Source organism: Neofelis nebulosa, chromosome 10 (assembly GCF_028018385.1).
Source record: "Neofelis nebulosa isolate mNeoNeb1 chromosome 10, mNeoNeb1.pri, whole genome shotgun sequence".
Classification (NCBI taxonomy): Eukaryota; Metazoa; Chordata; class Mammalia; order Carnivora; family Felidae; genus Neofelis; species Neofelis nebulosa.
Window position 1 is genome coordinate 49,745,100 of NC_080791.1, and position 25,786 is coordinate 49,770,885.

Genomic DNA, 25,786 nt, shown 5'->3' on the forward strand with positions numbered 1-25,786 from the left:
TTTAAAAATAATGTTGTATTTATTCTTTTTTAAAAAGATTTTTTAAATGTTTATTTATTTTTGAGAGAGCATGAGTGAGGGAGAAGCAGAGAGAGAGGGAAACACAGAATCCAAAGCAGGCTCCATCCAGGCTCTGAGAGGTCAGCACAGAGCACAATATACGGCTCGAACTTATGAACAGTGAGATCATGACCCGAGCCAAGTCAGACGCTTAACCGACTGAGCCACCCAGGCACCCCTGTTTTATTCATGAGAGAGAGAGAGAGAGAGAGAGAGAGAGAGAGAGAGAGAAGAGCGCGCGCGCACGCGTGCGCATGAGCGGGGCAGGGGGCAGAGCAAGAGAGGGAGACACAAAATCTGGAGCAGGCTCCAGGCTCTGAGCTGTCAGCTCAGCCCGACATACTGCCCTCTCTTTTAAAGAAAAAGTAAGTTAATATAAATATGAAGTCTTAATCCACAGTTCCTTCGTTTTCTACTTTAATTATTTCAGTTCTTTTATGTTTATTTATTTATTTTGAGAGACACAGAGTGTGAGCAGGGGAGGGGCAGAGAAAGAAGGAGAAAGAGAGAGAGAATCCCAAGCAGGCTCCGCACTGTCAGTGCAGAGCCCGAATCAGGGCTCAAACTTTGAACTGTGAGATCATGACCTGAGCTGAAATCAAGAGTTGGATGCTTGACCGAGCCACCCAGGCGCCCATAATTATTTCAGTTTTAATTTTTATTGGCGTGAATGTATATACATAGTGCAAAAAAAAGGGAACAATTTTATCACCTGCATTCCTTGTTTTATCATCCTGATTATTTGTTTTAGTTCATGATTATTACCGAAATCAAATTTATTTTATGGAGGAAGGAGATGTTAAAAAATAACCCCCACTAGATGTCAGATATGTTGGGTATGGGCCATGAATGCTATTCTCACTATTTTTATTCGTTAGATCCGTTAGATGCTTCGTTGTCTCTGCATAAACCTGTCGATAAAATACTATTGCTTCAGCTTCGCTGCTTCAGTTTTGCCTTGGAAGGAAATTGAGGGGGGTGAGTAATGCCTCATTGACTTTCCTGTGACCACAGAAGAAATTCCTGAAACTCAGGCAATTAGTGACTGAGGGGTAGATCATTTATTCTAAAAGCATCAATCACAGGAACAGAGGGATGTGATCAAAATACATGAACGGCTTTAAACTGCTCGCCTGAGACAGAGGAAGAAAGGGTGTTCATTGAATTGAAGAGCTGGAGTGACAGGGGAGAAATCCTCAGGCACACTCAGGTCTTGGTAGCACCTGAAACTGCCCCCTGGACACTCTTTTTGTGAGAGGTGTTCTGGGTAAGGCAGCATGCACTGCCTCTTCCATATTCGTTGTAATTTAACCATCTTTACTGACAGGTTCAGGTATGTGATGGCAGTGGGCTGGGCTGTGCAATCCATTGTGCAAGTTTCCACTGAACAGCTGCCATTCTCTTCCAGCATTTATTGAGTGCCTATGAGGTACAGGTGCTATGCTAGGAAGAACTTTCACATACACTCTTTTAAGAACGTGTGAGACGCTATTAAGAGACAACAATATGTGAGGTAAACAAGCTGGGCTTTGCTGTTAAACAAACCTAGGTTCAAACATGAGCTCTGCCAGTTCCCAGCTCCGTGACACTGGGCAAGTTGCTTAACCTCTCTGAGCCAGCACTTTCTCATCTGTAAAATGGCTTCCCTGAGTAGTTGAGAAAAGTGAGGGCAGCAGTGTAAGTAAAGCCCAAGCATGGCACATGACATAGTAGGCCATAAAATGGGTACTGTTTTTTCTTTTGTTGCAGACGGAGAAGACCTAGAGAGGTGTGTGACTTATTTAGAGTGTAACAAACCAGCTTTTAGTACTTGGTATGTTTATTTCTTACTAGGGTGCCCCCTGCTATGGTTTCCCTCCAGGGGTTTGCAAATCCATACTTCTTTTGCTAGGTGGGGTCTGTCCCCCACGTTGGTGTTGACAGAGGTGATAGAACCACATACAGACATAACATCCCCTGTTAGAGCAAGAAGAGAGTATTTCCCAGAAGAAACTGTTGTACCCCAGATGGGGAAGGTGTGCAGGTGCTGGATAGACAGAATATTGGGTGTCCACTCAGTGGTATTATAGGTCTTATAGTTCTGCATTTTGTTAACTATTCAGAGCTACTAGAGACAACACATGCACGTCCTTAGAATTCCTGGCTTTCTCCTCCTGCTAGGTGATATGTAGTCTATGTGATATGGTTTTTATGTGAGGCTGGCATTGAGTGAAGGTGCTTTAGCTTCCCTAATGTTGAAATTCATGATGGAAGATTCGAGGAGCTCACATTTAGAAAATAGGTGGGGAATTCCCAGGGCCTGCATCTCTGAATTAGGGGTCAGAGTATTGGGAGCATCTGACATCTCCCCAAGAATGCCCTTAATTGCTTCAGGTAAGGATAGGGGCTAAAGCGAAGAGGGGTAACAAAATGCTGCCACAGGAAAGATCCTTTTTCTACCCCCCTCCTCACTTCTAACTTAAAAAAACAATTTCAAAATGTACCCTTTGTATCCATGTGGGAAATATTTGTCCCTTTTCCCCATGATTGGCAGGTCATATGACATTGCTAAAACATCAATGTGGCCCTGATGTTCTATTTATTTTAGTTACTGCAGCACCTCAAAGAGGGTTTTGCTACTATTAATTGGTTCACCTGCTTTATTTGCACTCTTGCCTGCCTATAAACCAGCTGACAGAATTAGGAGCTGCATTTAGACGAGTTTAAGCTCTAGATTATAGAAATAGAGAATTCGATCTTCTGTCTAATTCATTCCTTAGTACATGCAGGCTTAGAAAATGCTTCTTGAATAGAGGAATAAACAGAGATACTTCCACATTTCAGAGACACAGTGTTGTGGATGTAGATTCTGTGATGCAGTTTAGTGTGTAGGATGGTTATTAACATGTGCCCTTCAGATAGACACCTATGGAAAAGAGGGACAGGAAGCAGGACTGGGCAGAGGGGGAAGCTCTTTGAATGCAGGTCTGGTGACAGCCCCAACCAACCCATGGGGGAGCTCTGGAGAGAGAATGGCTCTTCAGGGGTATCTTTGTTGGGCCAGGATCACCAGCCTCTACCTCACTGTGTCAATCAGACATTGTATATAAGTCTCCCTAGGAAGGATGTGACCTTGGGCAAGGCAGCTCTCTGCAGCTCAGGCAATTCTTAGGGCTGACACCAAAAGGCTGTCAATAGTGGTGCACTCCTTTACTGACAGGGAATGTAAGCAGAGCACACTGTGTCCACCATACAACGGTATTTTATCAAAGGGTTGGGTATATATGACTGTGTGTGTGACCATTAACATTCATCAACCCGGAAAAAAAGTGACTTCTACCTTATTTACATGCTTCAACTGGGGTGACATAATGGCCTTTGAACACAAGGTGGCGCCGCAGTGCCAGTTCTGAGGCACTTAGATGAAGCTAGGAATTCTGGAAGAGAGAAAGGACCATCCTATTCTCTTGAGAGAGAGAGAGTGAGAGAGCGAGAGCGAGAGAGAGAGAGAGAGAGAGAGCGAGCGAGCGAGAGAGTGAGCGAGAGAGAGTAAACATAGGAAAGAGGCTGAGATGCTGTTTTGAAGTTGCTTTTTACACTGACAACTGACTCAGAAGAGGTGAGATACCTTCCTTTCTCCCTCCCTCCTTCCCTTCCTTCCTTCTGAAGATACTCACCTTAGTGCCAGCTCCTGGGCTCCAGGCTCTGGCTTATCACTGAGGTAACACAAATGTCAATATTTGGCTTCTCTTTTGGGAGCTTTGATGGAACAAGGAAATGACATCTGTATGTATTCCACAAAGCATGGGCTTCATGGGTGTTACATTCCCAAGTCAGAGCTTAGGCAGTGATGGGGGACCTGGAGAGGAGTTAAAAGCATGGAATTAGAGTACTTAGCTCTCCATCAAGAGGCAGCTGGTAGCACAGGGGTTCAACCCATGGTTCTGAAGTCACACGTCTGGATCTATATCTGACCACTATTACATTCCAGCTGTGCAAATGTAGGCAAATAACATAATCACTTTGTGCTTTTAAAAGGCCTCTTGGCTAGAACTATAATCACAATTCCTCCATCATAGGGCTTCTGTGAGAATTAACTGACAGCTAATCCATGTAAAGGGTTAAATGCCTGGCATATGACTGGACGAACTATTATTTTCAATATTTTCTATTAGTTCCCAGATGTTCTCGAGGATTTATACTTTTCCAGGTTCTATGCTAGTTGCCTAGGAAGCAAGGATGAACACAGAACCCTCATGGAGCTCACAGGAGACAGGTGTCCCTATCAGGCAATTAAAATGAGGCGTGAAATCCTAGGATTGAGACACATGCAGGGTTTATGGGAGCAGGAGAGGCCCCAAACTCATTCTTGATGGGGAAGGACATCAGTGAGGAGCTTGGGGAAAGCTTCTATGCTGAGGTACTTCTTGAACTGTCATTAAAAGATGAGTAAGGGGTGCCTGGGTGGCTCAGTCGGTTAAGCGTCCGACTTCAGCTCAGGTCACGATCTCGCGGTCTGTGAGTTCGAGCGCCGCGTCAGGCTCTGGGCTGATGGCCCAGAGCCTGGAGCCTGCTTCCGATTCTGTGTCTCCTTCTCTCTCTGCTCCTCCCCCGTTCATGCTCTGTCTCTCTCTGTCTCAAAAATAAATAAACGTTAAAAAAAAATTAAAAAAAAAAAAAGATGAGTAAGGGTTCAAGTGAGGGTAGAAATGGATGGCTGGATAAGAGCAATCCAGGAAACTAGTGACAGAAATTTGTGAGCAGGGAACAACTAATAGTTTAGTGTTGCCCAAGTATGAAGTTTGAGTATGAAGGGCCAAGGGTTTAAGTGCCAAAGTTTTAGTATGAAGCGCATCACAGACTTTGTCATGACTGGTGAAAGTCATTGCAGGTTTCAAGCAAGACAGTGATCAGGCACTCAGAGCAGATTCAGTGTTAATGGCTGAATGAATAAAGGCTGAGTAGGATTTTCGCAAACCAGTGTAGGGAGTATCAGTGGGATTAGGACTAAGGTGGATGACGGCATCAGTCCAAGTCTAGAGACTCAATTGTAAATAACAAATATATGTATATGTTTATGTATGTATATATACATGCACATGTATATGTGTCTATATTGTAAAGGCAATGCATGCTTATTATAAAAATAGTCAAGTTGTACAGAAGGTCATAAGTTAAAAGATAAAACTTTTCCTTCTATTCCTTCAGTTTCCTAATCCTGACTCTTGAAGGTAACTAGTGTTGAAAGTTTTCTGGGAGCCTGGGTGGCTCAGTCAGTTGAGCGTCCAACTTTGGCTCAGGTCATGATCTTGTGGTTCATAGGTTCGAGCCTGCATGGGCTTGCTGCTGCCAGCGCAGAGCCAGCTTCGGATCTTCTGTCTACCCACCATCCTTTCCCCCTCCCCCGCACCTTCCCCCCGCTCCTGCTCTATCTCTCAAAAATAAATACATATATTTAAAAAAAAAAGAAGAGTTTTCTTGGGTTTCTTTCCAAACAAATGCGGGCAGACCTACCCACAGAGAAAAACGGGGTGTGGTGCTGAGATGCTGGGCTCTGGACCCAGCCTGCCTGGTTACAATGATAACTCTCAGTCCCTGTTAGCTTCATGGGCTTAACTACAGTTACATAAGCTCCCTATGCCTCAGTTTTCCTAAGTGTAAAATGGACACCTACCCCATAGGGTTGTTATGAGGAGTAGGTGAGTTAATATATGCAAAGTACTTAGAGTATCTGGCTTGTAGTGTTTGTTATTTTTATAGAGAATCTCTTAAAAATGAGAAAGAGGGTATTATAAAAATGCTTTGAGGTATGCCTTCTCAATTACTAAAGAAACTTGCATATCTTTTCACATCAGTAAACATAAATCTACCTCATTGCTTTTAAAGCTGTGTGGCACTGTATGGTATGGATATACTATAATTTTCGTAATCACTCATATTTATGAACATTTATGTTGTTTTCAGTTTTCTGTTACAACGGCTATCGTCGTGTCCTTGTTCAAGTATTTCTGTAAGGCAAATTCCTACAGTTCACATTCCTGGTGTAAGGGAGAGCCCTACCATACATTAAGTATTCTTTTTTGGTGAAAGCAGCTGGCAGCTTCTCTCATCCTCAAGCACATCTTGAGGGATGACATCTTTCATCTGCAGATGTATACCAGGCTGGGTCCCTGCTCTGAATAAAAGGTTTAATAGAGCCCATGGGAAGCTCTGGGGAGGAGTTAGGTCAATAGCTGTAAAAAGTCCCTCTGGGAGGCCGGGTGTTCTACTCTTCTCCCCTTTCCTTCCTGCATGCATCTATCTTCTGCTTTGGGAGATCGATGTTGGTGATCCTAGTGATGGGGAAGAGTGGCGAGTGCACAGAAGCCAGCCCTCCTGCAGCTCTCTTGCCCTCTGGGGAAGTGGCTCTGAGTGAGCGTCTGAGCCTGTAGCACCTGGACGGAACCCTCTGGTTTGGCTATAAGCCAGGAGCTCACAGATTTTCAAAGAACTACTGGTATCCAGAAGAGGGTCCACCACCAGCCCATCTGGCAGAGGCCAGATCCGTTACAACACTTGGGCACTGTCTACTCCCAAGCCCTCTGGGGCATGTTTCTGCTGCCAGCCTGTGAAGGACAGACGCTGGACCTGCACCTCCGCACTAGGTGGCATCCTCCAGCCCTGTGGAAGGGGGATACAGTCTTCTTCTATATCTGCCGTTTCGCGGTCCGCAGTTTCGGTTACTCTCAGTCAACCACAGTCTGGAAGCAGAGGATCCTCCTTCTGACGAATCAGCGGGAGGTCAATAAGTAGCCTAACTCTACGTCACAGTGCCTGCGTCATTCACTTGACGTCATCCCGTCACGCAGGCGGGATGTTGTCTCTCAGTTATCACAAGAAGGGTGAGTACTGTAGGTTCGGTGTTTTCAGAGTGAGGCAGCGTTCTCTTAACTTTTATTGTAGTAGTTTGTTATTATTGTTTCATTATTAGCTATTGTTATTAATCTCTTACTGTGTCTGATTTATAAAGTAAACTTTATCGTAAGGTAGTGTTGATTTTAAACAGGACAAAGAGCAATTTTATTTAAGTAAAAAAAGTGAGTTTATTCAGGAATAGCAGAGGAATTGCAATTTGGGAAAAGCAGGCTGTGGTGAACCATAGGCAAGTCTGAAGAAACAAAGAGAAAGTCAACGTTTAATTAGGTTTTAGGAGGAAATTGGGGAGGGTCGTTCTGAACAGAAGTTCACTGGAGAAGGACAACAGTGTGAGGTTGTGTAGGTCTCTCAGTGGCTGCAGGCAGTTGTTCGTGTGTTGTTGCTGGGGCAGGGAGGGCTCTTCCTTCCTTGGTTTCAAGGCAGGAGATAGGTGTACCTGGGTGGCTCATTTAAGCGTCTGATTATCGCTCAGGTCATGTTCTCACGGTTTGTGAGTTCTAGCCCCACGTTGGGCTCTGTGCTGACAGTTCAGAACCTGGAGCCTGCTTCAAAATCCGTGTCTCCCTCTCTCTCTGCTCCTCCCCCGCTCGTGCTCTGTCTCTCTCTCTCTCAAAAATAAATAAACATTAAAAAAAAAAAATAAAGGCTGAAGATAAATTCCTACGTGAAATGTGCCTTCCGGCTTCTGGGACTTATGTCATACTTAAAAAGTGTTTATAAAACTATTAACCTATTTTTTCCTGTTACTTCTCTAATTATATTTCTTTGTTTTTATGTAAATGTTTTTAAAATCTCTCTGGAATTTTGGTATTGGAAGCAAGGTAAGAATCTAGCTTTATTTCCTTTTTTAAGATGCCAGCTGGTTGTCCCAGTGCTATTTTTTGGTTAATCTTTCTTTTCCCTGCTGATTTGAAAGGCTTCTTTTTTCATATGTCAAACAGCCTTGCTCCCTTTGCTTGAGATCTGGGTTTTGTCTCCATCTCTGTCACTAATTTCATGTTATCTTTGCAAAGCTCCATTCTCATGGGCCTTAGTTTACTTCCGTATAAAATGAAGGGTTGGGAGAGATGATGTTTAAATTCCTTTCTAGCCTGATGCCACAATTCCATCATGATATCAGATCTTCCCTCATTAAGTCTTTTCCAACCCATTGTGGAGACAGGCTCACCTAGCACCCAATGCTCAGGGTCTGTTGCCAGGGCTCTATCTATATCGTTTTTATTGTTTCCTTTTTCTTCAGGGAATCATTAGGTTTGAATCTTTGAAAGCTTAATCCCTCTTTTACACAAATTCTTGTGTGGCCTCTCTTGTGAGACAGAAGGAAAAAAAAGGATCTTAATAAGAGGCTCTTAACTGAGGTCTCTGAGGAAGAGGGTTATGAAGAAAGTAACAGGAAGTTGTTATTTAAACACTTAACAAGCTTTATGAAAATGGGACCCAAGGACTAATTTCGACATTAACCTTCCTTGCTTTGAGTAAGATGTCTGTATATATAGTGAGCTCACATTAGTTTACGCTGGTGGTAGTTGGGGGGTGGAGGTGGTGGTGAACAAATATTTACTGAGTTCCAGGTGTTTTACATACAGAATTGATTTAATTCTTTACAGATGTCTCCAGGTTAGTACAACTAACTCTGTTCTGAAAATGCGGAAGCTAAGCAGTAAGTTGCCCTAGGCCACCCACAGCTCAGTAGGTTTGGAATTGGAGGATTTGAACTCAGGTCCATACAATGCTTTCTCCCCCTCATACTTCCCACACTACAGTTCCCCAGGGGAAGGTGTGATTAATAGTGAAATATGTTGATTGCTAAGAAAAGGGGTGATGGATCTATTTCCCTTGGTAGATAGTCATGGTACAAACTGTAAGGGTTGACGCTGATGGAATCGCAGGGCTCCACAAATTGATGCCTTTGATTGAGGATTAAATTAGCTGTATTGGCCAGAATTCCCACCGGGTGGCGCTACAAGCTCAGCAATAGAGTCCTCCTTCCTGCAGCAGCCACCTTGAGCCCATGGGTGCCTTTCGTGACCTCCACACAGATTCAGCATCCTCCAGTAGGTGGGATTTCTCTTAAAGCTTACTCTGAATTCTGGGCAGGTGGGAGCACAGCTGAGTTGGTTCTCTTTTGAGTTAAAGAGGGTCTAGCGTGATTCTTTTCCTTTTCATGACCTGAAACTGGTACAGGATCCATCTTCTTGGCAATTAGGTGGTCCACGATGAGGCTCCTGTGCTGTGGGGTGGCTGCACCCCCAGTTATAACAGATGGTATATTTCAGGTTGGGAGAGATCTTTCTGCTTCTGCTTTTGATGTGGTACAGGCAGAAGCATTAATAAATGTCAACTGGAAGGTCCCAATGGAAAGTCGAGAAGTGAGTTATGAGACCCTGGTGTGCTAGAGTTAAGGCAGCAAGAAGAAAGCAGTGTAAGGGAAGAGAACTGTTATTTATCGAATGCTTACTCTGTGCCAGGCACTGAGAGGGGAGCTTTCTCCATGTTATCTTTTTTTTTTTTAATGTTTATTTATTCCCCATGCTATCTTACTTAGTCCTCACAATAATCCTGTGAGTTAGCTGCTATTATTGTCCCCATTTTATAGATGAAGAAACTAAGTCTTGGAGAGATGAACGGACTTTCTCAAAGTCTCTGAGCAGTTAGGATTCTAGTCTATGCTTCTAGGACCAGATCCCAAAGATGTTGGAAGCATGGGTACAAAGGAGGAGCTCTAAAATCCATCATTTAGTAGTGCAGTGCAACCAGCATCAAACTCACTCTTTCTAAAATGTTCAAGAAACTATTTGTTTAAAAAAAAGGGGTGGGGGGGTGCAATATTATCACCATGTTACAGATGAGAAAACTGAAACTCAGTAGCACACTAGGATTCAAATAAAGGTTTATGTGACTCAGAGCATTTGCCATTTTACAAAGGCAAATATCATAGGAGTATGCAAACTTATCTATTCATTCATTCACTCAACAAACACTGACCAGGCAGCACCTAAGCACCAGGCATGGTAGCAGCTGATTTCACTTAAGATTAGTTCTTTGTAAATATTCTTTAGTCCTACAGGTTCAGCTTTGTATCATCCATCCTAGTGCAGTGTCCTGCATCAGAGGCAGTCAGTAAAGGCTTATGGAATGGAATGGAGTTGAATTGAACTGATTAGAGATAGCTGGAGTGCTTGAAGTCATTCAGGTCCTTGGACTTTCCACGTCTTATGAAACCCAGTTACTGAAACTATTCAATTTGATTCAATGCAGCCAGCACTTATTGAGTGCCTGCCATTTTATTCCTTTAGTATTTAGCTAATTTTGGCCATACCATCAGCCTGCTGCTAAAATTAGATTCTAAACTGAAATATAAAGCTAAGCTAAAATCTAAAGCAAGGGCAGGAACATATATGCCTTGCACTAGAGGTAGGTGGAAGAGGGGAACCTGAAACTCTAGGCTATGGAAAGGTGGTATTTTGTTTACATAAAGCTGTATTTGAAGTTTGGTTATTCTTTTAACTAGCTGTGTGAACATGCACAGATAACATACCTTTCTGAATATCACTTTCCCCCTTTGTGGGATTCATTGTTCATCTCATTGGATCATCACCAGTATCAGCTCCTTGCAGACAGTCTGAGTGCTGAGTGTTACATTTTCAATTCCAGGCAGAGGATCTGGCAACTAGTTAGTGCTCAATAAATATTGAGACAAGGACACTGTTCTTTGAAGTAGGTAAGGCAGATTCCCAGTTTTATAGATGGGGAGACAGATTCAGGGGCTTTGTTGAATGAGAGAATTAAACTGAGATTTGTTCAAGGTTATGCATCTGAAAGTGGTAGAAGCCAGGTTTTCTGAATCTTGGCCTTGTAATGTACTGATCTGAGTTTTCCTGTGAAAGATAACTTAAGAGATCTCTGTGGTCCTTTGTAACCAAGTATCCTGAGTTTAGGTCACTCACTCTGGTAAGTGGAAGAGAATATGATCCAAGATCATAAACATCGTAAACAATGACCAGAACTAGTATAGGCATCTAGAAAATTCCAGTCATTCATGCAACAATTATTCTTTAAGCACTTACTCTGTGCCAGACCCTGTTTTATATTTTGAAGGTAAACATGAAGATGAGATACAGTCCCAGCAGATGAGATACAGATGAGATACAGTCCTTGAATTTAGTCTGGTGGTAAGTACCAAAAGCAGCAATCACGAACAGGCTGTTGGTGCTAGGAAAGAGAGTGTTTGGGAGGGAGAGGGAGAGAAATGAAGGATCCGAGAAGGCTTCCTGGGAGATGTGTCATGTGCTAGGTTGAGAACTTAAATATGAATAGAAGACAGCAAGGAGAAGACTCAGAAAGAAGAGTCTGTGTAACTGTGGAGTGTGGCTGGCAGTTCATGTCCTCTGTTAATGCTCTTCTCACCTGGAAGGAGGGAGAGGAACATGCAGTCTCTGAGGTAAAGTATGGAAGCATGCATTTCCTTTTGTAGGGAAGGAGGTCAGCACATGCTTACCTGGCCACTTTATCTCAGGAAATTCATGTTGACACAGGTCTATCTCTGATAACCTCTATTTCTGGGTGGATGGCTTTGGTATTTTGGTTTGGGTTCCCCAGCTTGAGACCTTGAGACAAGGATTTGAATGCATTCAGTTTATTAGAAGGTGGAAGAAACATAGAAAGTGAGGAGGAAGTGATGGGGAGAGGGAAGTCAGCCACTTAAGCATGAGGTTTAAGTTAGTTGTCGGAGTGGGAAATGGTTGCTTTGTTCCATGGAGAAACTCTAGAACACACTGCAAAGCACATGTTTCAGAATTCTCCCAGCCAATGGAAGAAGGAGCTGGGGTATTAGTAGTTATTGGTTGTAGGCTACCTAACCCTCCCTTTCCTGGTGTGTGTATGTGTAAATGCCAGGTATTTCCAGTGCATGCAGTGGGTTCTGTTAACATGAGGTAGCTCTATGAGAAGACACAGGTTCTGACATGAATGTAAATAGTGAGGGATCTGAAGGGGCACAGAAAGAGCACTGACAGTGTCTCCTACACTTGGGGCCTTAGCATCACATTGTTATACATTGTATTATCATATTGGTAATGATTCTATCAGATGTCATTGAAGCTTTTCAATTGTCCAATTCCTTCTAGTTCCAGCCGTAGCCCTTCAGATGGGAAAAAAGGTAAGATACATAAATTCAGTACAGAGAACATGGTTTTAGTGACTAATCTGGAGAGTTCCTGGTTTATTCCAAACTCCACAGGAATTCATCTATGTATCCCCTTGCCTTTTGTAATGTTTGAGCTGACATACCACAATACCAGCACCTGGTCCCATCTAGAGGCATGACTCCAGTAACAGGAAGAGAGTGGATCATAGGACTCCTCTCTCTTGATCTAAAGTGATCTGTAACTCCAACAGACGTACAAAGTAAGCAAATAGATTAGTTTAGAAATTACTGAAACATACATAGGAAATAGTTAACCATGCCAGACTAAGTACTGAATACTCCAAAATGGTGACAGAGATTCAAACACTGATTTTCCTAAAAGGAAGATTCACTGTGGGCCTAGTTGATGGGGATGAGGGAGGAAGATGGATTTAAGTTAGACTTTGAAGGATAAAGTAGGGTTTAGATACCTTATCTAAATGGAGGGGAGGATGGAAAGATTCCAGTAGAAAAGTCACTCCAGGAAGAGGTGAGGATGAGTAGGGCAAACTCAGAGATTGCTGAACAACCTGAAGGAGAAGGTTCACATTGGAGAGGATGAGAGAATTAAGAGGCATGTGGATATACTTATGGAGAGCCTTTGAGTTCAGCTTTAACACTGTAAGTAAGTGGCTTTCAAAGCATTTTTCATGATGTTTCCTACTCCTTTTCAGACACCATTGCTAGAGGAGGAGGGACAGTGGGGAAAGATTCCACGCCTCCTCCTCCAGTTCAACCAGGGCAGCTCAACTTTATTTCCTTTGCATTTTGGGTTTCCAAATACACTCATTTTAACAAAGGTTTAAGAAAAGTCTTTAAGAAAGGTTTAAGAAAAGACTGAAAAGCATGGTGGTAGAGATGGGGGAGCCATCAGAGTTTTAAATCAATGGACAAATTGTCACATTAAGTTAATAAGTCATTATTAGGTGCTTGCATTACCACAAGCTGGGCATTGGGGGATGTACAGATGAGTAAGGAAGTGGTGTGCAGATGGCAACCATGTCAGTGCTCAGGGAAGATACAGGGAAGGATTTCTGGAAGCATGGAGACAAGTTATTAGCAGATTTTAGTTATCCTGACATGAGGTGATAACATCTGGAACAATAACTATAGCATTTTAACTCTTTCCTCCACACCTTCTGGGCTTTTGTGTTTACTTTGTGCTAAACTTCCTGCTGATACCTCTATCCTATGCCAAAGATTTCTTTTGTTTTTTTTTGGAAGTGCCTATGACTCTATAGGTTAGGGGATCCAACAGTGTACTTCTAGATCTACAAGAAGCAGTGGATAAGTAGAGTGGCCAAGAGTGAGGCAATAGGGGTTTGGGATTCATAATGACCTACAGAGCTCTTGCAAGGCCATTTAGACATTCAGAGTCATTGAGAGAAAAGCCATGAGTGGGCCAAACAATAGATGCCTGTGAGCTGGCTGTCTCTTCTTGTTCACTTGTTCTGATCCATGTCCATATAGCACATGGCTTTTCTCTGCATTGATATAGACCTGCAACTTTCTGTATCTTTCTCGACTGCTCTAGTGTGTTGACTCAGTGTCTTGCCTGTGCAGAAGTTATTGGCAGAATTTTAGAAGCTCACTCATTTGGCAAGAACAATGATATGCAAAGGGACATGCTCACACTAATGCCATATTGTGCAGATATAAAAAAGATTTTTTAAGGGAAAAATTTTAGAAGCTGAAGTGTTGAAGGACAAAAACCCCATAGTCTTATTATCCCACAAGGATGGGTTCCATGCTTGGAGTTTCAGGAGAGAAACTTCCCAAATGCTCCATATATGTAAAGGCTACAGAGCCAGAAGGACATCTATATTACTGTTAGAATAGAAGGTTTCTGGTTGATAGGGTCACCAACCATCCTGTTTTGCCTGGGACTGCTGTTTAGGTTATAGAACTCAACGTCTTGCATCCTGAGAAACTCCCCTGTCTCTTGCAAATTGGAATGCTTGAACAAGTAGTCTTGCTAGAAAAAAGAAGCCATCAGAAGGGCTCAGGTACCGGTCATAGTATGTTTGTTGAGCTAACCCATACCTACTGAGTCAGTGCTCTATTAAGTTACCAAAGGGGGAATGGAAGTCAGCCTCCAAGTCATCAGGATTTGTCTTTCCTTATTCTGTCTCCTACTGTGCGGCTTATGAAATTCTCTCCCATTTCCCCAGCTGATTCTATGTCACTGTGTAGGAGTGGGAAGTCAATGAAGTTTCTGCATCTGGGTTTGCTAAGGACTTATATAGATAAACATAGTAATGAGATTACATTCCAATCCAGTGTTTGGGATTCTCAGGGAGAGCTTTTTGGAGCTCTTTGACCATATCTATAATAAGAACGCAGAAAGTTATTCACTGTCTGAATCTCCTAGAGGTATGTTTATTATTCCTCTTTGAGGATGAAGCAGGCTCTTTACCCTTTACTCCAGAGTGCAGGAGAAAATTCACGGCCATTGTCCATTTGTCCAGTTAGGGGGTGCTGCCCGTATCAAATCATCCAGCATTACCTAGGTCAAAGCCTTATTGCTTGGAGTTCTCCCCTGATGTCCTCGGGTCTTATAACCATGCCAGCAGAGCAAGATATCCCAAAGTAGGATATCCTAGGATATCCTAGAGAACAACCTTGTGTTCTCTACTTATATCCACTTCTTCTAGGAAATCTCCACAATGGGTGTGTATACACAGTTCCACAAAGTACCCAATTTAAGACAGTGTTGCTTCTCCCATTATTCTTAGTCAACCCAGAGAATACACTCTATGGTGAGAGTCATATGAAAGTCTCCCCATAACAGGCCAGTCAGCTTCATTCAACAAGGCTGATAGCATACTTCTTCATGCAAATTAACCATTAAAACCTCTAAGGATGTCTCTGGCTTGGACACTTATGATAGAAGAGACAGTTTAATTCTAGTTTTTCATACTAACACACTTGCTTCTGGTGATGTTTCCCTTGGGCCTCTGTTAGATTTGCCACATTTCATATCAACTATTTCATATCTACTGGGGTTGACTTCCATGGCTCTAGTAGCATTATAAAGGGAGACTGTCCTGTTTCCCTTCTGGATATGCTTCCACTGTTTCCAAGGGAGTCAACTGCCCTGTTAGCTGAATTGTAGTCCTGTAGGGGGTGGGGTGCCCCACCTCTCTGTCTCTGAGATAACCTATTATTTTTTCTTATGGCTCAAAAAAGACTTCCAATGTAGTAAAAATGCTCATATTTTGAGCATTCTTATCTTCTTTAGAAGCCCTTTAACTGCAGACCTACTGAGCTTCCATGTTTAATGGTATAAATTTCACAGCTGTCCAGTCAGTGACATTCCCAGATGACTGGTGACCTACCACTGTTACCCAGCAGTGAGGTTTTCCAATTGCAGTAGTCTGGTTAAATTATTTTCCCACTTCCAAAATCCTGTAACACTGGAATGAATGAACCCACCACATTTGATGCCACCATATGTATGTGGTATATAGTAACCCATACTACTAATGATGTGTGGTGTTCATTATGAAAAGATTTACTGAGAATTATCTACAAGTGGAGGAGTAGTGGAGTACATAGGATCCCCTGAATCTCCATAGTTGTGCATTGAGGTGTGTTTGGTCTACAGAGATGGGTAATGCCATGGAAGGCACTCTGTAGAAGAATGTTGTTAACTGCTTTACACATTTATAGAGAAGGCAAGGAAGGAGAGGCTGGGACAGGGGGGCACTTAGTTTTCCATGTAACAATGGGAGTAGGCCTGAAGAGCCTCCTGAGTTTAGCTAGGGAGTTTGTGAAGCTGTCCTTGCTATCAGAGGAACCCTCACTTCTATTCAGTTAAACTAGCTCATTGTGAAGACCTCTGGGCATGGGGAGGAGGTGGATGTTCTCTGGCCTTTGGAAATCAAAGGCTTCTCCAAAACCTTTCTCCAAAAAGACATGTTTAGATTCAGGTTCAGCAGTAATAAATTTCTTTAACAAGGCTACAACTTTCAGTATATCCATACTGGAAATCCTCCCTGATTTATGTAGCTCTGGGACTCGACTGTTAAACTATTTACATGCACTGTCTTGGGCTAATAACAAAGAATTTAAAATCAGAAGACATAGGTTTGAGTACATGCTTGGCCATTTACTAGCTATGTGGTCTTGGAGAAGTCATCAATCTTTCTGAATCTGTTTTTTCATCAGTAATATATCTAACTCTTGGGACTTCTCTAAGAGTCAAATAAAACAACAAATGTCAATGCTATTTTCAGACTCCAAGGCACTCTACAAGAATTTGCTATGATTATTATTGCTACCTGCAGAATTCTAGGGAACCTGATGGCACATAAATGGTACTGCTTGGCTCACCCTGAAGCAGCTGTTCTGGTTCTGTTTACCGCACATGGGTGAATAGTTTACTCCAAGGGAATAGTTTACTCATTACAGGATTGTGACTGCTACAGATAGCACAGGGTGCCTCCCACCTCATGTAGAACATGGCCCATGCCATCCCAAGAGCCAGCCAGATGCCAGATGCCACACTATGTGTGCAGTAGAGAGTAGCCAGGCCTGCTGTTTTATAAAAATGTAATGGCAGGTATCTAATGTGATTAAAGCTTGGGTGAAGAAGCCTGATTCAATGACATGTTGTTCTGAATCCCCTTACAGACATTCTTGGACAATGAACTCCATGTTTTACCTGATTGCCTGTATGAGTTTTCCTGAATTTGGCTGAGCCTTCAACTGGCTATTCATTTTAAGCAATATGGTACAGTGTGATGAGCATGTACTCAAGAGAATAAACAGACTTGGGTTCAGATCCTAACTTTGATTCTTAGAAAAGGCCTTTGCTTAGTTACTATAACTTTCTGAGTTTTCTCACCTATAAAAAAGGGGGGAATAATAATATTTACCTTGTAGGGTTGTCGTGAGGAGTAAAAAAGATGATATATGTAAAGCACCCAGTCCAGGACCAACTGAGCTGCATATAAAAGTCAACTGTACAAAAAATAGCCATTGAGCCATCTGCAGCCCATGTGACCCTAGAGTAGCGTCCAGTTAGGATTTGTTAATATGTTCCAGTGCTTTTCAGGTTTCACTGTGCCTGCAAAGCAGTGGGTAACCTTGTTAAAATCCAGGTTCGAATTCAATAGGTCTAGAATGGGGCTTGAGAGCCTGAACTTCTCACAATTTTCCAGGTGAGACTGCCGCTACTACTCAGGGGCCATGTATTGACTAGTGACATGTTTTAACCTTAGCTAGCACATCTAACCTAGTAAGCTAATGCAGCCCAACCATTTGTCCCTACTGTTCTTGCTTAACTCAGAAGTTCTCAAGCACCATTTAACTAACTGGTGCCTGCAAGACTGCAGAAGAATCAGTTGTAAAAATAAAGATTCCTGAATCTACCCCAGGATATTCTAGTTCTATAGGTGAGGGTGTTGGGGGGGGGGGCTTTGAATCTGTATTTTTTAATTAATTAATTTTAAAATTTACATCCAAGTTAGCTAGCATAGAGTGCAATAATGATTTCAGGAATAGATTGCAGTGATTCATTCCCTATGTATAACACCCAATGCTCATTGCAGCAAGCGTCTTCCTTAGTGCCCCTTACCCATTTAGCCCGTCCCTCCTCCCACAACCCCTCCAGCAACCCTCTGTTTGTTCTCTATATTTAAGAGTCTCTTATGTTTTGTCCCTCTCCCTGTTTTTATATTATTTTTGCTTCCCTTCCCTTATGTTCATCCGTTTTGTATCTTAAATTCCTTATATGAGTGAAGTCATAGGATATTTGTCTTTCTCTGGCTGACTCATTTTGCTTAGCGTAATACCCTCTAGTTCCATTCACGTAGTTGCAAATGGTGGAATCCATACTTTTATGGATTCCTAGATGATCCTAATGGGAACCAGCCATGCAACAACTGCTGCCAAATGTTGGATTAGCATGTTGAGATCTCTTAGTTATTATAATTAAAGCTGAACAAACTCATATATAATCCTGAGTGCTATATCACACAACTGGGCACCATGGAAGGTTACTGACAGAAGGGTAAATGGGAGTGAGTCAGGTCTCTTTGGGCACTTGATTCTCATCATGACCAGTACTAGAAATCCCTTTCCATTTGCCACAATTATTAATAAAATAGTCTTATGTCTACACATTTATGAGATTCTGAGTATGTGGTCACTCATGGCAAAACTTGGATATTCCTAGCTTTTGCTTTGCAAAGCAGCAATAGGCAGTGTTAAAATGCCTAGGCTTTGGAGTCACATAGACCAGAGCTTAAATCCTGGCTCTATAGCTGAATAGTTGTGTGATCTGTGGGTAAGTCACTTAACCATATAAACAACAGTTTTCTGATCTGTAAGATGCAGATAACATTACCTACATCATAGGTTTGGTGAGGATTATCAAGACAATTTCATTTTTAATCTTGCCACATCAGAGGATGGCAACCTGATCCCTCCACCTTCTCAGGTCAGAAGCCATAGAGTCATCCTTGACTCCTCTCTCATATCCTACATTCAGCATGCCACCAAATCTGTGTGCTTCACTTTCAAAATTAACACAGAATCGAGCTACTTTTCACCAACTCCTCTGCTGCTGTCCTGGTTTATGCTACCATTCCTGTTTTTGCAATAGCTTCCTTGGATTCTACTCTTGCCCCACCATGCATGGTTTATTCTCAATATATTAAGCAGAGTGATCGTGTTAAAATGAAAGTAGATCATGTCACTCCTCTGATCCAACCCTCTGTCAGTTTTCTCAGAATAAAAACCGAAGTCCTTACATTGGTGTTTTACAAGGTCCTATGTGGTCACACTCCCTGTTACCTCTCTGACCTCATTTCTGATTACTCTCTCTCCTCTGCACTCTTACTCCAGTCACAGAAGCCCCGTTAATTTTTGACAGACATGTCAGGCAAGCTCCAACCTTTCTTTCTTTGTCCCAGAATACTCTCTGCCTGGAGTGCTCTTCTCTCTGATATCTACATAACCAGCTGCTTCAGCTTCAAGTCTTTGCCCAAATGTCACAGTGATGGCTACCCTGGACCACCCCATTTAAAACTTCCTCTGTCCCTGTACTCAGGACCTCCTTTACACAATGCTACTTTTATCTTCCCCCCATTATCTTCTAACGTATCCAATAAGTTACTTTTTTATGTTTGCTCTTCATTTTCTGTCTTGCTTTGCAGGAAAGTCAGCTCCATGTGGGCAAGGGTTTGACTTTCTCTCCAGTGTATTCCATGGACCTACATGTACCAACATCTGTTACATAGTAGATGATCAATGCATATCTTTAAAATATATGAATAATGCATATAAAATGCTGATCATAGTGCCTGACAGCATTAAGTAAATGGTAATTTTTATCACTTGTGCAACACCTGAAAAGCTGTTCCTATCTTGGAAGCCCCTGCCTAGAGCTCTGCTCAGCACTTGTTTGCACCTCAGGGCATCTCTCATCACTGCCCAGTGAGGTGGGTGGAGCTGGGATTCCCACCTTTGTTCTGTCAGAGAGAAGCAACTAGACACATGAGGCTAAGTAATTCATATAAGTAGTGTGTTATGCCAGAGTGGAATGGATTCCTGGGCTCAGTTCTGAGCCATGCTTTTTTTGTGCAGAAAGAAGGAGAAGACTTCTTACATCAACTTCTTAGCTTTCCCAAGCCTGGATTACGTGTTAATCAAACATCCAAAGTGCTGAGGTGCACAAGTGCCAAGATAATGTCAATAGTCTAACGTGAGACTCATTTATCTACATTACCTTGAAACAAAGATCTGTAAATTTGGGTGACATTGAATTTAATGACAAAGATCAATTACAAGAACTTACACACAGTGGATAAAAAAAATCACGGATTCCCCAAAGAGATTGTAAATGTCTTGCTTTTTTTGTTATTTGGCTAAAAGAAAGTCAGTTTGGAATAATGCTAAGCTCAACTAGAAATAAGTTATAACAAATGGACTGGAAATTTAAAAATGGAGAACAAAACCATCTATAATTCTGTTATCCTTATAAATCAATAGTTGTCATTTTAATGTTCTCTTCTGCTTCTTGCTTATATGCATATGTTATTTTTGCATGACAGAGTAATTTTTTCTTTTTTTGATTTAATGTATCCTGTACTTTTTAGCTTCAACTATCCAGTATTTAGAAATGTCCTATTTAACAGTTACATAAAATACCATCTGGTTGGTGTACCACAGTTCATTTAACAATTCTCCTGTTGTTGGATTTGTAGTTTATTTTCAATGTTTCGCTGTTTACATGGTATTGCAATGAATGTTTTCACATCTGCAACTTTTCCTGTAGGGATTCTGTCCTCCCCCTACCCGTTCCCCTCATTTTGATATCAATTCCCAAGAATGTTCCTACTGGATTAAAAAAAAGTTTCCTTTTTTTGCTCCTTTTTATGGTTTGTGATGGTTTCATCAGGTGGCTAATATATATTTTATATATGGGAAATTAGAAAATAATGGACCATTATCCCTTGCTTGCTAATTTTCCAATCAAGGCAATAGCTTGTATGATGGCCTTATCTTGGGGATGATACTATTGGAATTCTTTTCTCCTCTGGAAGACTCTTTTTGGAGGACTATATTGTCATCCATTAGGTATCTGAACTCTTGTTTAGATTCCCTGAGACAGGCTCTGGTGGGAAGAGGGCTGGATTTGGAGTTAGAACATGGATTTATTTTATTTTTTTAGTTTTTTTAGTTTTTTTAGTTTTATTTATTTTGAGAGAGAGCATGCATGTGAGCAGAGAGGGGCAGAGAGAGAGAGAGAGAGGAATATCCCAAGCTGGTTGCACACTAACACACCACCAGAGCCCAAAGTGGTGCCTGAACTCAAGAACAGTGAGATCGTGACCTGAGCCAGAAACAAGAGTTGGACACTTAACTGACTGAACCACTCAGGTGCCCCAAAAAACTTGGTTTTAAATCTTAGCTATGCCGTTGAAAATAAATACTTTCTAAAGTTTTTTACATAGTAAGGTATTATTATCTTTTTATTACAGAGAAAGAAAAAAAACCCCAGTTATCCAAATAGACTCCCAAATTCCCAAAGAGTGCTCTGAGGCTTTAGATTTCTGCTTTGGGTTTTAGACCTGACTCATTAGAAAGGTATATCTGTGGTGCATGTAAGATTGTGTTTTCCAGTGTGTTGATTGCATGTGGTAGAAAGACAGACCTGGATTTGACTCTAGGGAGATTTGACAACCTCTCTGAAATGGGGATAATAATAGTGATAGAGGGAGAATTAAATGAGACCATGTAAGTCAAACATCTTGCAGAGGGCTTCTCTAGTGCTAGTTACCTGCCCCACCCCTCATCCTCATACCCCAGGAGGGCTTAATAGATAATGACAGATTATTTTTCATAAGCTTTAAGAGTAGGAGTAAGTTTACTATAGTCCCAATCCATTTTATTTTGGTGTCCATAAAATATTTAGGAGTATTTTAAGTAGTGTTTTCTTATTTCAAGGGCATCTTGAATTATTTCTGGAGATAGTCGACCCAGCTGGCTATATTCAGCAAAAGAGAGCCTACACTCTAAGCTATTTATTTCAGTATATTTGCTATGCACTCTGTCTTTCCTGTTGGTCCAGATAGAATGGATTTATTTTCAAGTCAAGATGAATGCTTATGTCCAAGACTCAGAGTTTGGATGCAGAATTGCAAGCATTGGTAGTTTAAGAGCATAAATATTGCTGCAACTTGTCCATGAGATTGAAAGTAATAATTTCTCTCATCCATTGCAATCCTATTTAAAAAGGTCTTTGTTTTACTGTTAAAAATATAACAGTTCTTTCCACTTCTATACCACTTTGTATTTTGTATAATATGTTCACATGAATTACCTCAACCAAATATTACTTCCTTGAGGGATTCAGATTTGAAAGGCATTTTTTATTTAAACACTCACTATGTGTTAGGTTCAGTTACTAGGCACTTCCACATGATTTTCTCATGAAATCTTCACTTTCAATGCTTGATAAGGTGTAGGAAATTGGAAAGCAGGGTAACCAGGACAGAAACCCAGGTCTTGGGTTCTTCGTCTAGTGCTTTTGCTTTTTTTTTTCTCCCAATAATCTTGTTCCCCAAGTTGATAGTGTGATGCTCTTGAAAGAGTACCAACTTGAGTCAGAGAGTTGGGGCTTCAATCTCAGTGAGTGGCTCATGGGATCTCGGGGGAGTCATGTCCCCTCTCTGGGCCTCAAGTACCTCATTTATAAAATGAAGAGCTTATACATAATGGCCTCTTTGTTTTCTCCCTGCACTGACAAGCCTTTGGGACACACTCCTATAATGGGAAGATTCTGAGGATGTGCATTCACTGGAACACTGTCAAGATTTGGTAAGGAGTTTGAGATGACCTTCAGCTTTGGAATAATCTCCTCATTTGATTCTACCTCAATCCCAGCAGTTTTGACTTTCAGTGTCCCAAATAGCCTGCTCAGGGAAAACCAGAAGTTTGATATGATCCTGCCTCCCTGTTTAACACAGAAGACTTTTTCCTCATTCTCAAGGAAAATAATGAGAAGAGAAAATGGAAAGAATTATTCTGATCTATTTTTATAATAGCCTCAGATGCATAGACTGTTACTGTTGGGAGAAACTTTGGCCAGGATTTGTTTTATCTAGTAATTTAGAATTCTAGGAAACTGAAGCCTAGATCAAGGGAGTGCAAGGAGGCCCAAGTGAGATAGAGGCAGTCTGAACAGAATTCAGGGCTCCTGGCTCCAGTGCTTTTACTCCCAGTGATAGGAAACTTGGAGCAATGTTTATTTTCTTTTGTCTTCTTTTTTTTTAATGTTTGTTTATTTTTGAGAGAGAGACAGTGTGAGTGGGGGAGGAGCAGAGAGAGAGGGAGACACAGAATCCAAAGCAGGCCCCAGGCTCTGAGCTGTCAGCACAGAGCCTCATGCAGGGTTCGAACTCATGAACCATGAGATCATGACCCAAGCTGAAGTTGGACGCTTACCAACTGAGCCATCCAGGCTCCCCAAGCAATGTTTATTTTCATTTCCTGCTAGCCATCAAGTATATAAAGCTGTTGGTTCACTGGTGCATTCTTAGATTGCTTTAATAGAAGCAGCAGACATAAAACGTGTAGTACTGATAAGAACTTAGGTTTTAGAGTCATGTAGTATATTAAGTATGTAATAGCATTATGTCTAAAAAAACACGTACATATCTTAACTAAAACTGCTTTATTGCCAAGAAATGCTAACCATCTTTTGAGCTTTCAGTGAGTCATAATCTTTTTGCAGGTGGAGGGTCTTGCTTCGATGTTGATGGCTGCTGACTAATCAGAGTGGTTGTTGCTGAAGGCTGGGGTAGCTGTGGCGATGTCTTAAAATAAAACAACAGTGACGTCTGCCACATTGATTGACTCTTGCTTTCATGAACAATTTGTCCATAGCATGTGATGCTGTTCGATAGTATTTTACCCACAGTAGAACTTCTTTCAAAATTGGGGTCAGTCCTCTCAAACTTTATCAACTAAGTTTATATAATATTCTAAATCCTTGTTTGTCATTTTAACCATCTTCACCAGGAGGAGATTCCATCTCCAAAACCATTTTCTTTGCTCATCCATGAGAAGTAACTCTTCATCCATTCAAGTTTTATGATGAGACTGTGGTACTTTAGTCATATCTTCAGGTTCCACTTGTAATTCTAGTTCTTTTGCTGTTTTCACCTCATCTGCACTTACTTTCTTCACTGAAATCTTGAATCCCTTAAAGTCATCCATGAGGGTTGGAATCAGCTTCTTCCAAACGTCTGTTAATATTGATATTTTGACCTTGTCCCATAAATCACGAATGTTCTTCATGGCACCTAGAATGATGAATCCTTTCCAGAAGGTTTTCAATTGGCTTTACCCAGATCTGTCAGAGAATCACTTTCTATGGCAACTATAGCCTTATAAAATGTATTTCTTAAATAATAAGAATTAAAAGTTGAAATTACTCCTTGATCCATGGGCTGCAGAATGGATGTTGTGTTAGCATAAGTGAAAATAAGATTCATCTTACTGTACATCTCTGTCAGAGCTCTTGGGTGACCAGATGCATTGTCAATGATCAGTAATATTTTGAAAGCAATTTGTTTTTCTGACCAGTAGGACTTTACAGTGGGCCTAAAATATTCAGTAAAACGTGTTATAAACAGATGTGCTGTTATCCAGGCCTTGTTGTTACATTTATAGAGCATAGACAGTATACATTTAGCGTAATTCTTAAGGGCCCTGGGATTTTTGGAATGCTATATTAGTGTTGGCTTCAACTTAAAGTCACCAGCTGTGTTAGTCCCTGACAAGACAGTCTGTCCTTTGAAGCTTTGAAGCCAAACATTGACTTCTCCTCTATAGCTATAAAAGTCTTAGATGATATCTTCTTCAAATAGAAGGCTGTTTCATCTACACTGAAAATCTGTTGTTGAGTATAGCCACCTCTGTGAATTATCTCAGCTAGATCTTCTGGATAACTTGTTACAGATTTTATGCAGCACCTGCTGCTTCACATTGCATTTTTATGTTGTGGAGACAGCTTCATTCCTTAAACCTCATGAACCAAGCTCTGCTAGCTTCAGACTTTTCTTCTGCAGCTTCCTCACCACTCATGCTTCATAGAATTGATGGGAGTCAGGGCCTTGCTTGGGATTAGGTTTTGGCCTAAGGGAATGTTGTGGCTGGCACTAAGGCTATTTTGCTTTCTTAACATTTGTATGTTCACTGAGTTGAACTTTCAGTTTCCTTCAAGAACTTTTCCTTTGCATTTACAATGTGGCTAACTGGTGCAAGAGGCCTTGCTTTCAGCCTGTTTTGCCTTTTGACAAGCCTTCTTCACTGAGCTTAATCATTTCTAGCTTTTGATTTAAAGTGAGAGATGTGTAATTGTTCCTTTCACTTGAACACTTAGAGGCCATTGCAGGGTTATTAATTGGCCTCATTTCAATAGGCTTGAGAAGAGGGAGAAAGATGGGGAAATGGCTGGTTGGTGGAGCAGTCAGAATATACATTTGTTGGTTAAGTTCACCATCTTATGTGGGTGTGGTTTGTGATGTCCCAAAACAGTTACAATAGTAACAACAAAGATACGGATCACACATGATCACACATCACCATAATGAGTATAATGATAGTGAAAGAGCTTGAAATATGGCAAAAATTACCGACATGTGACACAGACACACAAAGTGAGCAAATGTTGTTAAAATGGTGCTGATAGGCCTGCTCGGTACAGGGTTGCTCCTTGCTTCTTCTGTTTGTGAAAAATGCAATATCTGTAAAGTGCAATAAAGTGAGACAAAATAAAATGAGGTATGTCTGTAGTCACGCCTATATATCTATGGAGTGTAGAAGATTTTAATTTCCCTTTTTCAGAGACAGGAACAACTTTACCAAAATGAAACCCCCATGACAAAAGAGCCCAGGAAATAAATCTCATCAGAAAAATAGAGCAAGTTTTCATGGAGTTGCTATGCGTTAGAAACTTTTAATGAATCCAGTTGTATTGTTTACCAAGTTAAGATCCTCTCAGATGTCAGGAGATAGATGCATAGATGTCAGCTCATAAAGTACCATTCTGATGTGATAGAAATATGAGAGACTGGAATCCCTCTGTGCAAAGAGATAATGAAGGAGGCCAGAGATAAGTTGGAAGAAACA

General features: G+C 41.4%; 1 pseudogene; it reads right to left on the bottom strand.

Annotated features, from left to right (window-relative positions):
- Positions 1 to 23,340: 23,340 nt before the first annotated feature.
- Positions 23,341 to 25,044, bottom strand: LOC131486559 (tigger transposable element-derived protein 1-like; annotated as a pseudogene).
- Positions 25,045 to 25,786: the final 742 nt, after the last annotated feature.